Below are 13,613 nucleotides of genomic sequence, written 5' to 3' on the forward strand. Positions count from 1 at the left end.
AAATATAACTGAACATTGTATACCCAGTATTTATAACACATTCATTTGAAACAAGTCTGTAATAATGAGTATGAAATATAATTTTACTGCCTGCTGCTCTTTATGTTCGATTCCATGTGTCTATGAGAGAGGCATCCATGGTTAGGGCCATGATTTGTAACTGTGAATAAAGCCAGATATGTTGCATTCTTAGGCATATTTTCCTGCTCTTCACCTAACTTCTCCACCTAGGTTTTTTATTTTTATTTATTTATTTTTATTATACTTTAAGTTCTGGGGTGCATGTGCAGATTGTGCAGGATTGTTACACAGGTATACACATGCCATGGTGGTTTGCTGCCTCCACCCCCCCTTCACCTACATTAGGTTTTTATCCTAATGTTATCCCTCACCAAGCTCCCCACCTCCTATTGCTCCCCCTACCCCCCAACAGACCCCAGTATGTGATGTTTCCCTCCCTGTGTTCATGTGTTCTCATTGTTCAACGCCCACTTATGAGTGACAACATGTGGTGTTTGGTTTTCTGTTCTTGTGTCAGTTTGCTGAGAATATTGGTTTCCAGGTTCATCCATGTCCCTGCAAAGGACATAAACTCATCATTTTTTGTGGCTGCATAGTATTCCATGGTGTATATGTGCCACATTTTCTTTATCCAGTCTGTCTTTGATTGGCATTTGGGTTGGTTCCAAGTCTTTGCTATTGTAAACAGTGCTGCAATGAACATACGTGTACATATGTCTTTATCATAGAATGATTTATAATCCTTTGGGTATATACCCAGTAATGGGATTGTTGGGTCAAATGGAATTTCTATTTCTAGATCCTTGAGGAATTGCCACACTGTCTTCCACAATGGTTGCACTAATTTACACTCCCACCAACAGTGTAAAAGCGTTCCTATTTCTCCACATCCACTCCAGCATCTGTTGTCTCCAGATTTTTAATTTTAAATTTATTTTATTTTATTTTATTTTTTTGAGATGGAGTCTCGCTCTGTAGCCCAGGCTGGAGTGCAGTGGCATGATCTCAGCTCCCTGCAACCTGAAACTCCCAGGTCCCAGTTCAAGCAATTCTACCTCAGCCTCCCAAGTAGCTGGGGTTACAGGCACGAGCCACCATGCCCAGCGAATTTTTGTATTTTTTAGTAGAGATGGGATTTCACCATGTTGGCCAGTCTGGTCTTGAACTCCTGATCTCGTGATCTGCCTGCCTCGGCCTTGCAAAGTTGAGATTAAAGGCGTGAGCCACCTCTCCTGGCCCAAGATTTTTTAATGATCACCATTCTAACTAGATTTTTAAGCCTGGGAAATTCATAGTGAGTGTCTCATTGGTTTAAAGTAGTGATGGCAAATATATTTCAGCTTCTGAGTTGACTCTAATTGCAGAATCTAGATGTTTTTAGAATTAAGACTTTGTCTCCTTACCTAAAGGAGATACAATACACTTATCTTTGTTATTACCATTTGTACCTCAGTGTGAATTATTTTATTATGTGGATTCAGGCTTCAGTATCTACATAGAAGGAAGGCAGGCAATATAAAAGAGTGAAGAGGGTAGGATGGGTATTCGATCGACTCAAAGGTTCATGGTCTTATTTAACCCCAGTTAATGGTTCTCATATTATTTTTGTCACACTAAAGACTGAAATAATACTTGATACATAGTAGATAATCAATAAATGCACAGAGAAATGGGAGAATGCAGGACCAGGGATACCAGATCTTTCTATTTTTAATGAAAAACAAGAAATTTTATGTGACACCTCTTGACATAAGATTCACTTCTGAATTCAGGTTTTGTTAGGGAGTAGAAGACAGGACTAAGTCCCTGATTTGGGGAGGAAAACTCAAAGGGAGATTGAGACTATGGGCTGTGGTAATGAAACAGAACAGAACTGACTGAAATGGTAACTGAGCCCAGGACTTCAGCCTCATTAGCGAGAATGCTACTGAGACAGTGACTAATCTAAATATTTTTCTTTCTTTCCTACCTGCTCAAATCACAAAAGACATATGTACTATAATTGCTTATAAAAATAGAACTATATTACTTAATTTTCTATGCATGCTGACAACAAATTATGTTTCTTTTAGGTCAAAATACGTCCCTATTACTGGACTCCATAGTCCTCATTTCATCATTTTTTTAAACTGTATTTGATTGTGATTGCCCATTGAACCTCTGATTTTTAAAATCTAGATTTTTTTCCTTCCAGTTAATGGGTTCTACATTTAATAGTTCACTGATCCAAAAGACTAGATTGTTGCCTATCAGCAAAAAGATTTATACGATAGCTAACCCAAGTTATATAATGGTAGAATTTGTTCAAAGAAACCAAACTAAAAACATACAGAGACAGGAAGAGAAACCAAAGATACTAATGGTTTGTTTGGGTTTTGTACAATTTTAGAACAGGCTGTGTTTTAGGCATGACAAAAAAAGGGTCTATTTGTACCATCTGGCTTTCAAATACTCCCACAGTCTCCTATGTTGGTAAATCTTAACTAGTGCTATCTCTGCAACATCCTATGAGATAATATTGGAGCATTGGCTATTATAGCCTGGAGTAGCACTGAATATGCCCAGTCCTTTACATTTTCCCACTGGTATAAGAACTTTCACCTCCAAAAAGCCAAATAGTTCAACTAGGTTCAAAAGTCATCTGATTCTTCAAGTACTATGGACTGAGTGAGGCTAGATTTACTGCCACAATCAGACATTTAAAAAAGAAAATCATCTTGACTCTCTGCTAGGTGGTACAAAAACCAGTGAACTATTTGTTAGCTTCAGAGGATTAGGGTTCAATAGGTTTCTGTGTCTGGAGTTAGCACATGATCTTTAACAAAACCACTACATTTCAAAAATTTCTACTTTCTTTCATAGCACAATATATTTGTCCCTAGTTTCTTGACAGCTGGTCTCTCTCTCTCTCTCTCTCTCTCTCTCTCTCTTTCTCTCTCTCTCTCATACACTGTACAATGAATATTAGCTTGGCTGCTTGTTATGAGTGAAATCCAAAATCTTTTCTCTGTTCTCTTTATTTATATTGCTTTCATTGAACTCCATAATTTTATTGGTTAAATCTGTAAAATATTTGTGTATATGATATATACAAAAGACTGTGTTATTGATATTTGCCACATTTAATAGCTATGTTTAATAAAATTAAAGTTCAAAATCAAAGAGAATGCAGATTCTTACTTAAGTGAGCAAAGAGTAAAATTGAATCAAGAACGTTGAATAATGGGGCTATTTGAGTTAATGAAACATATGACTACCAAAGAGCAAAGTCTGCTTTGTCTGTGTAGCACAGAATGGTTGCAATCGAAAATCACATTTCTATTCAATTTTGGCCAGAGCCACAGCTAGTTTATCTGAGAGCTCAACCACCTCCTCTGGTATTCTATGTATATATGCTAGTCTATAGTTTCCTGATTATTTGATGAGGAAAGCTCCTTTAATATGAATGAAATGAAATAGAAGCAAGAGTTCTTTTCAAAGTTCCAGATCATATGTCTTTTCTTCCAGTTAAGAATTTCTCATTGTCTAGTGACCAGTGATGATGAGCATTTTTTCATATGTTTGTTGGCTCATCATCACTGGTCATTAGAGAAATGCAAATCAAAACAACATTGAGATACCATCTCATGCCAGTTAGAATGGTGATGGTTAAAAAATCTGGAGACAACAGATGCTGGAGAGGATGTGGAGAAATAGGAACACTTTTACACTGCTGGTAGGAGTGTAAATTAGTTCAACCATTGTGGAAGACAGTGTGGCGATTCCTCAAGGACCTAGAAATAGAAATTCCATTTGACCCAGCAATCCCATTACTGGGTATATACCCAAAGAACTATAAATTGTTCTACTATAAAGACACATGCACACGTAGGTTCATTGCAGCCCTGTGTACAATAGCAAAGACCTGGAACCAACCCAAATGCCCATCAATGATAGACTGGACAAAGAAAATGTGGTAAATATACACCATGGAATACTATGCATCCATTAAAGAACAATGAGTTCGTGTCCTTCGTAGGGACTTGAATGAATCTAGAAACCATCATTGTCAGCAAACTGATGCAGGAACAGAAAACCAAACACTGCATGTTTTCACTCATAAGTGGGTGTTGAATAATGAGAATATGTGGACTCAGGGAGAGGACCATCACACACTGGGGGCAGTTGGCGGGTATAGAGGAGAGACGGGGGATGGGGAGGGAAGGGACGGTGGGGAGGGATAACATGGGGAGAAATGCCAGATATAGTATGCACCTAAAGTAAAATAAATAAATAAATTAAAAAAGAATTTCCCATTGTCACATTCAACCCAATAATCAGACATTTGTCACATCTTTTCTTAGAAACTCTTGATGTAAGCAATTACTCTGGAAGTTTACTATAACATGTTACATAAGGTCTATGTTAATTAGACTGGCAACACTTTGATGAGGTTTTGACCTGTAGAAAATTACAGTGGGTCATCTTGGATCCTCTTAATTTGTTCATTTCTGTCCCATAGAGAGGAGTAGGAACCACAAGGAGGATGTTCCTGAGAAGTTACACTGTAATCTGAAATTCCACGTGGGTCTTCCCTGTATGGAGGATCCGATATAAAGTAGTGCTCTTATTTAAATGCTATCTGTACTTTGGTGTAATTTGTTGATGGGCTTATGAGTCTACCTAGGAAAGACTACCTTGTGGGATCATACCTAGACAAGAATCTAGCCATCCGTGAACAAATGATTCATCTGTAAGGAGCTCCTCATCCCTGTTCCTTAACTAGGTCCAAAATAGATAGAAGAATCACACTTTTCTGCTTTGAGTCCGAAATCTAAAATTCTGATATACTACTCTCTGTCCATCTTTTCTTGACCTTTCGGCTCGCTCACAGCATAACTCCCCTATAATATGAAGATCTCTAGACACTTGAGCCCATCTCTTGTTTCCCATGTTATCAGCTTCCTCACCCTATTATTCTTTCCTCCTAAATTTTATTCTTTGGCTAATCACTTCAAAAACTTTATCAGCAACTATATCTCCTTATCCTTTTTGTCTTGCTGATGAACTTGCCTTAGAAGTCTTCACCTTGATGCAAACAATAAATAGTCCTTATGTCACTTAATTACTCTTCTTGAAACACTATGTACTCGGTTTCTCTACCTTAGCCCTTTACAAATGTTTTAGTCTCAGCACTTCTTTACTGCTGTTAAAATTACTGAAGATGCCAAAGAGCTTTTGGTGTCATGAGTTATATCTATATTAGAAATTAAAATGAGGCCAAGTGTGGCGGCTCACACCTATAATCCCAGCACTTTAGGAGGCTGAGGCGGGCGGATCATGAGGTCAGGAGATTGAAACTATCATGGTGAACATGATGAAACCCTGTCTCTACTAAAAATATAAAAATTTAGCCGGGTGTGGTGGCACAGACCTGTAGTCTTAGCTACTGGGGAGGCTGAGGCAGGAGAATTGCTTGAACCCAGGAGGCAGAGGTTGCAGTCAGCTGAGGTTGTGCCACTGCACTCTAGCCTGGGGGTGACAGAGTGAGACTCCATCTCCAAAAAGAAATTAAAACGGATAAAATTTTTAAGTATTTGTTTTTTTTTTTTTTTTTTTGAGATGGAGTTTCGCTCTTGTTACCCAGCCTGGAGTGCAATGGCATGATCTCGGCTCACCGCAACCTCTGCCTCCTGGGTACAGGCAATTCTCCTGCCTCAGCCTCCTGAGTAGCTGGGATTACAGGCACACGCCACCGTGCCCAGCTAATTTTTTGCATTTTTAGTAGAGACGGGGTTTCACCATGTTGACCAGGATGGTCTCGATCTCTTGACCTCGTGATCCACCCGCCTCAGCCTCCCAAAGTGCTGGGATTACAGGCTTGAGCCACCGCGCCCGGCCTAAGGATTTGTTAATGTATTAAATAATACAAATATATCATTACATTTTAACAAAAATGACACATTTTATAATAAATAATTATACAGTATTTTGCAAAACCCAAAAAATTAGTGAGAAGAGTGGCATTATTTTATATTTTTGAAGATCTCTAATGTTTGGCTTAATGAAAAACAGGTGAATTCTCACAGTTACTTTTGCATGCAAACTCTTAATCACGTGTCATGTGGGCTCTGAAAAACTACATTGTACACTCCTAGAATTATAGTGAAAGAGATAAATAACACTTTTATGGTATTATGAAAATAGTTTTACTTTATAGATGCTTTGACAAGTCTTGGAATTCCTAGTGGTTGCTAGAACCCACACTGAAAACCACTATTTTATCTTCACTGTCGAATGTTTTCTTCCAATTTTTCTAGTTGTTTCTTCTTAGTCTGCTTAGCAGATTCCTTTTCCTTGGGGTTCTTGAATATCAGTATTCCCCAGAGTTCCAGTCTTCATGCTCCTTTTTCCTTCCTACTCCCACAATTTTGGTGTCCTCAAAGGTAGTTAACTCCAATGTTTCAGCACCAAATATTTAATAATGTTCTAGGTGTCTCTACCTGTATGTCCATTTTCACCCTTAAGCCTCTTCCTTCCATTTTCTATGTATCTTGACTAATAGCATCACCATCCACCCAGTCCCTAAGCCAGACGACAACCTTCTCTCTCCTGATACCTCTAACTAGTCACTAAGTCAAGTGAGTTTTATCTTCTAACTATTTCTCCACTCTATCTCCTTCTCCATTCCTGGAAGTTTATGCTCTCACTATCACATATCTGTATTTCTGTTATAGTCTTCTAATTTACCTCCATGTTTTCAATTTTAAAAACCCCATCATCCTGCCTGCCAAACCCAACTTCAATAATGCCATTGGGGTGATTTTTCTAAATGTAAATCTGAGCAAATAATTTTCTTGCCCTAATGAAAAACCACAAAAACTCTTCATTTGTTAAATCTCAAGGTCCTTACCATGCATGGCTTAAAATGCCTTCCATGATCAGTTCCTGCCTACATCTTCATTTCCTGCCACCCTTCTGCATCTTTCCTTTTTTGCTTCCTCAGCTATTGCAATATATTTGTATTTATTAAAACATATTATGCTTTTAACCTCTCTGTGAAGCAAATATTGCTGAACCCTAAATGGATAAGCCCCCACCCTGTAAGATGCCACCTGTTAGTGTTGACTACAATAAGTCAGATATTTTGTTGGTGATACTGGCCTTCCCCACTCTGGCTGTTCTATATAAAAATCTAGTCGTATTTCTGAAGTTTAAAATGGGTTAACCTGCCATCTGTTTAAAAGCCATTGCTCTAATTTAGTTTATTCTTACTCACTTCAGAGTAAGTATAGATTAACAACTTATGCAATGTGTGTCTAAAATATTCACATATCTATGTATGTACTATATATACAATTTGGGTGGAGAGAAACTGAGTTAAACAGGAGCTAAATTTCTTCTTTATGCAACATAATTCAAATTATTTACTGTGAAGTCATAGATTTCTTGATTTTTTTTTCTGAGTTTGCATGATTGATTCTTCCTGTTCTAAAATGTCTTAAGCATGCAGAGCTCCAAAATTACTAATCTCCTGTCCAGTCCCCCTTTATTATGCCTTCCAGTAGATCTTTATCTATTTCACAGAGTCTCATTTTAATTTCTGTACCCAGCCTAAGAACGTGCTGAATGAAATGTACTTAGTAGGGTGACCGCCTCTCCTTGAGACAATAATCTCCTGATGCAAGACATATATTTAGTATCTACTACTTGTTCACCCAAGAAATTATTTCTTTTACTCTGTGTCTTAAACACACAACATTCTGGAGTTCTAAGAAAAAAAAAAGTGCAGTATTTGCCTTTCACCAAGATGCTTTTAGTCTGAGCAACAAGAGCTAACTCTGATTCTAGAAATTAGTTGTATTTGACATGGATTCATCATGTCATTTTAGTATGTTTAATTTGGATTGGATTTACACTTTTATTTATGGCAGGCAAGAGTGCCACTTAACATGGTGGGGATAAAACTTATGGAATATATTATACAAAAAGGTGATGTAAGAAGAGTTTATAAATTTTTTTTTAAAAAGGTTCTGATAAATGCGTGGATAGCAGATTTATAATTAGACTGAAGTTATACCACCATTTTCCAAATCTCTGCTTAGAGATATTGCTAGAAGGTTGGTACATTCGTAAATAGGAGGAAAAGTCAATGCTAATACAGAAACTGTCAGTATTATCATGATTAGGTCTATAAGAGTGAATTGGAAGAGGTAATAAGTATTAAGTATGACACCAAAAAGGATTGATAATAGTCTATAGGATAATGTGAAATGCTTTTTAGTATTTTATGCTGAGTCATTTCTTGAACGTTATAAGCTGTAACACGTTTTAATGAAAATGTGTTTCAACCTAGATATGGCCTTCAGATAAAATTACAAAACCATTTGAAGGGTCAAAACATCATAGAAGAGGGATATTAGTTAAATAAAGGCAAAGTGACAGCTATTTCAGACTAGGCAGAAGGAAACAACAAACTCATTAGAGGATCCTTGTGAGACAGACATTCATGCTCTGAAAAATTGTTTTAGATGACTTTGGAGAGAAGGGAAGCAAAAGCAGTTTATGTTAGGATGAATTATATCCTCATTATGCTTACCTCAGCTCAAATTAAATAATGTTCATAATAATTGTTCTATTAATAATAATAATTACTCTTTATTCAGCTATGCTAAGCAATGTCCTGAGTGTTTTGGAAGCTTCAACTCATTTAGTTACAAAGACAATCCTTAAAGAAAGTATTACCAACATTCCCATTTTATAGATGAGGAAACTTAGGCACAGAAACATTAATAAAGTTGCTTGCACTGTAAGTGAAAGAGCTGGGCTTTTGGCAATTACTATATGGGGGGCATTACATATATATATATATATATGTATACACACACACATACATATATATAAATACATATATATATATACATATATATATTTAATGAGGAAAAACACCATTTCTATCCACTCTGTTAAAAAAAAATGTAAGTTATTGAATTTTCCAAAGTCAGAACATGCCACATTTTACTTTATTTCTTCCCTGCATATTTGCAATTTCTTTTTGAGGTGGGCAAAATGAACACATGCCACTCCTTTCATTCTATCATTTTCAGCACTCTTACTCCACTGTAATAAACCCCCAAAATAGAGCAGTTTGGGCCAGTGCAAAGAAGGCAAAAAAAGTACTTGAATCTATGTTATTCAATTTTGGTGCAGAGAACAATGTGAAGCAGGCCCTTTGCCCTCCTGAATAGTTTCATCTCTAACCTTTGGATCAGAGAACTGGGTACAAAACTCGATTTCTTCTAGTTCTGTATTGTTAATATCCATTGTGGTCAGCTTTCTACATGAAGGCTATATAGTATGTCATGGCAAGATTTATGGACTGAAATTATTTCATCTGCACAGTTGAAATACTACCTGTATCCCCTGAAGGTGGTATGGATTGCTACTAATTTCATGGCAAAGGAAAAGGATCATCCACGTCATTAACTAATGATATCAGGTATGAGAGCCAGAATCCCCTGCTCTTCATCTCATTCAATGCAACAGCACACTTAACCCCAGGCACAATGTATTCATGTGAGTTTCTATGCATGTGAGTTTCTGTTGCCTCTTACACAATCTGCTGACTGTGAAGAAACTTGATCAAAACATCAAAGATTGCCAGAGAAGCTGTGTTTGTGCCCTTCACAACCAGTGATGAAGTACCTTAACCTCGCATTCTCTTGACACCTTGCATATGGTCATCTGTCTTCCTGACTACTACTTCATATGGCTTATTTGTAAATTCAAGCAAATGTGCTTCTGACTGGCACTGATACATCACTGATGCCAAAATATCAGAGAGGATGAAGCATAAGGATGTATTTTTTGACTCAGATGGAAAATATTTCAGATTTATGAGAAAGTGATGACAATAGCCATTCCACAGTATCTTCATATAATCAGTATTTTTCCATACCTCTCTTCACCAACTTTTTTGAACTCAAAACTTATTCAAAGGAATGATTTTTTCCCCTTGATCCAAAAGGTATAGTGGGTAGATGTGGGGATACTACTGGTTGGCTGAACAACCCAGCTCTGGCTTTGCACATGCTGGATTTCCACTGCTTTCCAATGACCACTTACAGAGCCATAATGCACAGAATGACTATTGATGTCCCATTGATATTGATGCGATTTCCCCTAGTGGATTGAGGGCAGCACAGCATACAGCCATTAGTATCTAAAGGTTATGTATAATGGATAATAGAGGAAAATGAAATAGCAGAAAGGAATTTGCACGGGAAACAGAAGCAGCAAGTAGTTTCAGTGAAAGATTTTACTTGGGTTATACAGCAACTGTAAATGGGGATTGAAAAAAAATGATGACTTACAGACTCAGCAGTAGTTGAGAATGAAACGGTTTCATATTTTGAAATATAATACTTTTTTATTTCAACCACAGAAGCCATTTAAAAATCATCTTGTATATTATAGCTCTTATGTGCCATCTTTCACCTGAATGCCTATTGATGAATTTTTACTCTATCCTCCTGAGGTGGTCACCAATATGGCAGAGATGGGATAAATCAAGAAAGATTTTTACTGATTTATCCAGTCGCATAATGTCCAGTTCATGACAGAACCATGAACAAGGTTCTAGCGTTTGCCATAAACATCTTCTCATATTGAACCCATTCAAGCTACTGTGCTAGCATTTAGCATGGTATTTCTGCATCTAAAAAATCTCTCAGTAAATGATTTCAACAGATATTGCTTACCAATCAACCAATCTTGGTGGCACTCACCATAGGAATAGATGCTTTGGTATATCTAAATTAGTTTGTAATTTAATAAGAAAAGATGTCAGTAGACTGAGAAGTGAACAAGCTATAAAGTTTACTTCAGTGCTAGAAAGGCAGCAAGGCTAGCGCTCAAGAGTCAGTCTGCTCTGGCTTATAGCTCAGCATCCTCATTCCTTAGCAAGATAGATGCCCTCTTTTTTTTTTTTTTTTTTGAGAAGACGTCTCACTCTTGTTACCTAGGCTGGAATGCAGTGGAGTGATCTCTGCTCACTGCAACCTCTGCTTCCCGAATTCAAAAGATTCTCCTGCCTCAGCCTCCTGAATACCTGGGATTACAGGTGCCTGCCACCATGATCAGCTAATTTTTTTTGTGTGTTTATAGTAGAGACGGGGTTTCACCATGTTGGCCAGGCTGGTCTCAAACTCCTGACCTCAGGTGATCCGCCCGCCTTGGCTTCCCAAAATGCTAGGATTACAGCCATGAGCCACTGTGCCCAGTCAAGTGCCCTCTTAATCTCAAAAGTGACCTCTATGTGGCCTCTTCACTTTGCTGTGCCTCAGTTTCCCCATTTATAAAATACATATAATACTGATGCCTATCCTTAAGGATTATTGTGAGAATTCAATGAACTAATACAAGAGCTTAGTATAATTCATTTTGTTTTCAACAAACTTTTACTGCCTGGCTTCTATGTGCCAGGCAATGTTCTTAGTGCTGGGATACAGCAATAAACAAAATTGTTAATTCTGGGAACTAGTGAATTTTCATTGTGAATAATAATTATGATGGTAATACTGGTAATAATGATAATATTTAACATTTATAGGCTACTTACTATATTTTAGGCACTACTCCATGTGCTTTACTTACATTTTAACTCATTTAATTCTTATGACAGTTCTATACCACAGGTACAATTTTAAGTCTATTTTACAGATGAGGAAATGGAGACCTGAAAATATTAAGTAACTTACCCAAGGCAACATGCCTAATGAGTGGCAGAGGTCTGGAAAATTTCTGTTAATAACTATTGCACTATGCTGTCTTACTTCTATGCCAAATTCTTATGCTATTATTTATTCTATTAAAAAAGACAGTCCTGGCTAGGCGCCGTGGCTCACACCTGTAATCCCAGCACTTTGGGAGGCCAAGGCCGGTGGATAGCTAGGTCAGGAGATCGAGATCATCCTGGCAAATATTGTGAAACCCTGTCTGTACCAAAATACAAAAAATTAGCCAGTGTGGTGGCATGCATCTGTAGTCCCAGCTACTCGAGAGGCTGAGGCAGGGGAATCACTTGAACCTGGGAGGCAGAGGTTGCAGTGAGCCAAGATCGCACCACTGCATTCCAGCATGACGACAGAGCAAGACTCCATCTCAAAAGAAAAAAGAAAAGACAGTTCTAGAAATAATTGAAATGTTCTATGTTCACTTATGGAATGAATGAATATATAACTGAATTAAACAAGTTTCAGAATATATAATATAATTTTGATATGGGAGTGGCCATAATAACAAATTTAAATAGAAAATTGGTTTTGAACACAGTATAAACCTAAATAAAGAGCTTGCTATTACTTGAATTTGTTTATACCATGGGTTAGGTTTTGTATCTAAAATATTATCTCTCTATACAGTAAAAGTTAATAGAAAATAACCCATAAAAAAGAGTTTATCTCATAATTGAGCAAGACCATTTTAAAGGGCCGCTAATGTATTTAAACTTTTTAGATTATTCCTTGTTTTAAATGATATATTCAAATCATGGTTGAGTTGTAGGACTTTCTCATCCTTCACCTCCATGCCTTCAGCAGTAATTCTCATTACAGGTCACTCCAAACCAAGCAAACACACATGTCGGGTTATCCTGAAATGTCTGAGGTAAAAGACACAGTTTTGAAATTGTAGAGTAATATCATTTGTTTAATAGAAGCATTGTTCAACTATATTCAGCTTGTGTGATAAAAATATAAAAGAGAGAATCATGAACATCACCACAGGCTATGATCCTATACTGTTTACAACAGCAGTGGCCTCCCTACAAAATATGGCTGTCTATTTACTTACCACCCACTGGTCTACGATGCCAACACAAACTCATTATATGAACTTTTAAATTATTCTCATTTTAGATCAATGGGAATCAACCAAATGTACTTTATTACTTATAAAATAGTCTAAGTCTCTTTTTATCTGCCACTCAGAATCACGTTCATTGTGTCTTAGAGGGCAAATATGCTTCAATCAGGAAACTGGGGTAAACTTGAAAATAATTTACTAGGGATATGCCTGGATAGAATTTGTTTTCTCCCATGATATTCTATTCATTCTAGGACTAGTGCTTCCACAAAATACATGTTGCTTAAGTCAGTTTACATTTTAGACTGCAGAACCTCTCAAGAAAGGAAATTAATATTCAGTCACAATAAAATGCCATCCAGAAAAATCAATACAATCTGCTCCCAAATGAGGGTGACTTTAATCAGGGTGACTCAGGAACAACAACATTATTTTCCCTAAAAGTGGAAAGGGTGCCTTATGATTTCTCTCTGCTTTACTTTTCAAGACATAGTAACCACAAAATTCTGCAGTCATTTACCTAGTGAAATAAGTATATGTGCTTTGGTCACAGTGTAAAAATCTGAATTCTTGGGAAGAAATTATGTACTGAATTTTCTGATAGCTTCCGAATAACTAGTGCTTTAATAAAATTGCTACCTGAAAATTCAGTAGCAGTATTATTGTTTAACTATAATTTAAGAAGCTATTGTAGATTGGTACTTATGACTTCTAATGGGAAAACCATAACAACCTTTTAATTGAAGGGA

General features: G+C 36.9%; 1 protein-coding gene across 3 annotated transcripts in view; it reads right to left on the reverse strand.

The window, feature by feature from the left end:
• The window catches only part of TENM1 (teneurin transmembrane protein 1), an 801,721-nt gene that overhangs the window by 300,393 nt on the left and 487,715 nt on the right, over window positions 1–13,613 (reverse strand). The window lies entirely within an intron of this gene.

Source organism: Callithrix jacchus, chromosome X (assembly GCF_049354715.1).
Source record: "Callithrix jacchus isolate 240 chromosome X, calJac240_pri, whole genome shotgun sequence".
NCBI classification, from domain to species: Eukaryota; Metazoa; Chordata; class Mammalia; order Primates; family Cebidae; genus Callithrix; species Callithrix jacchus.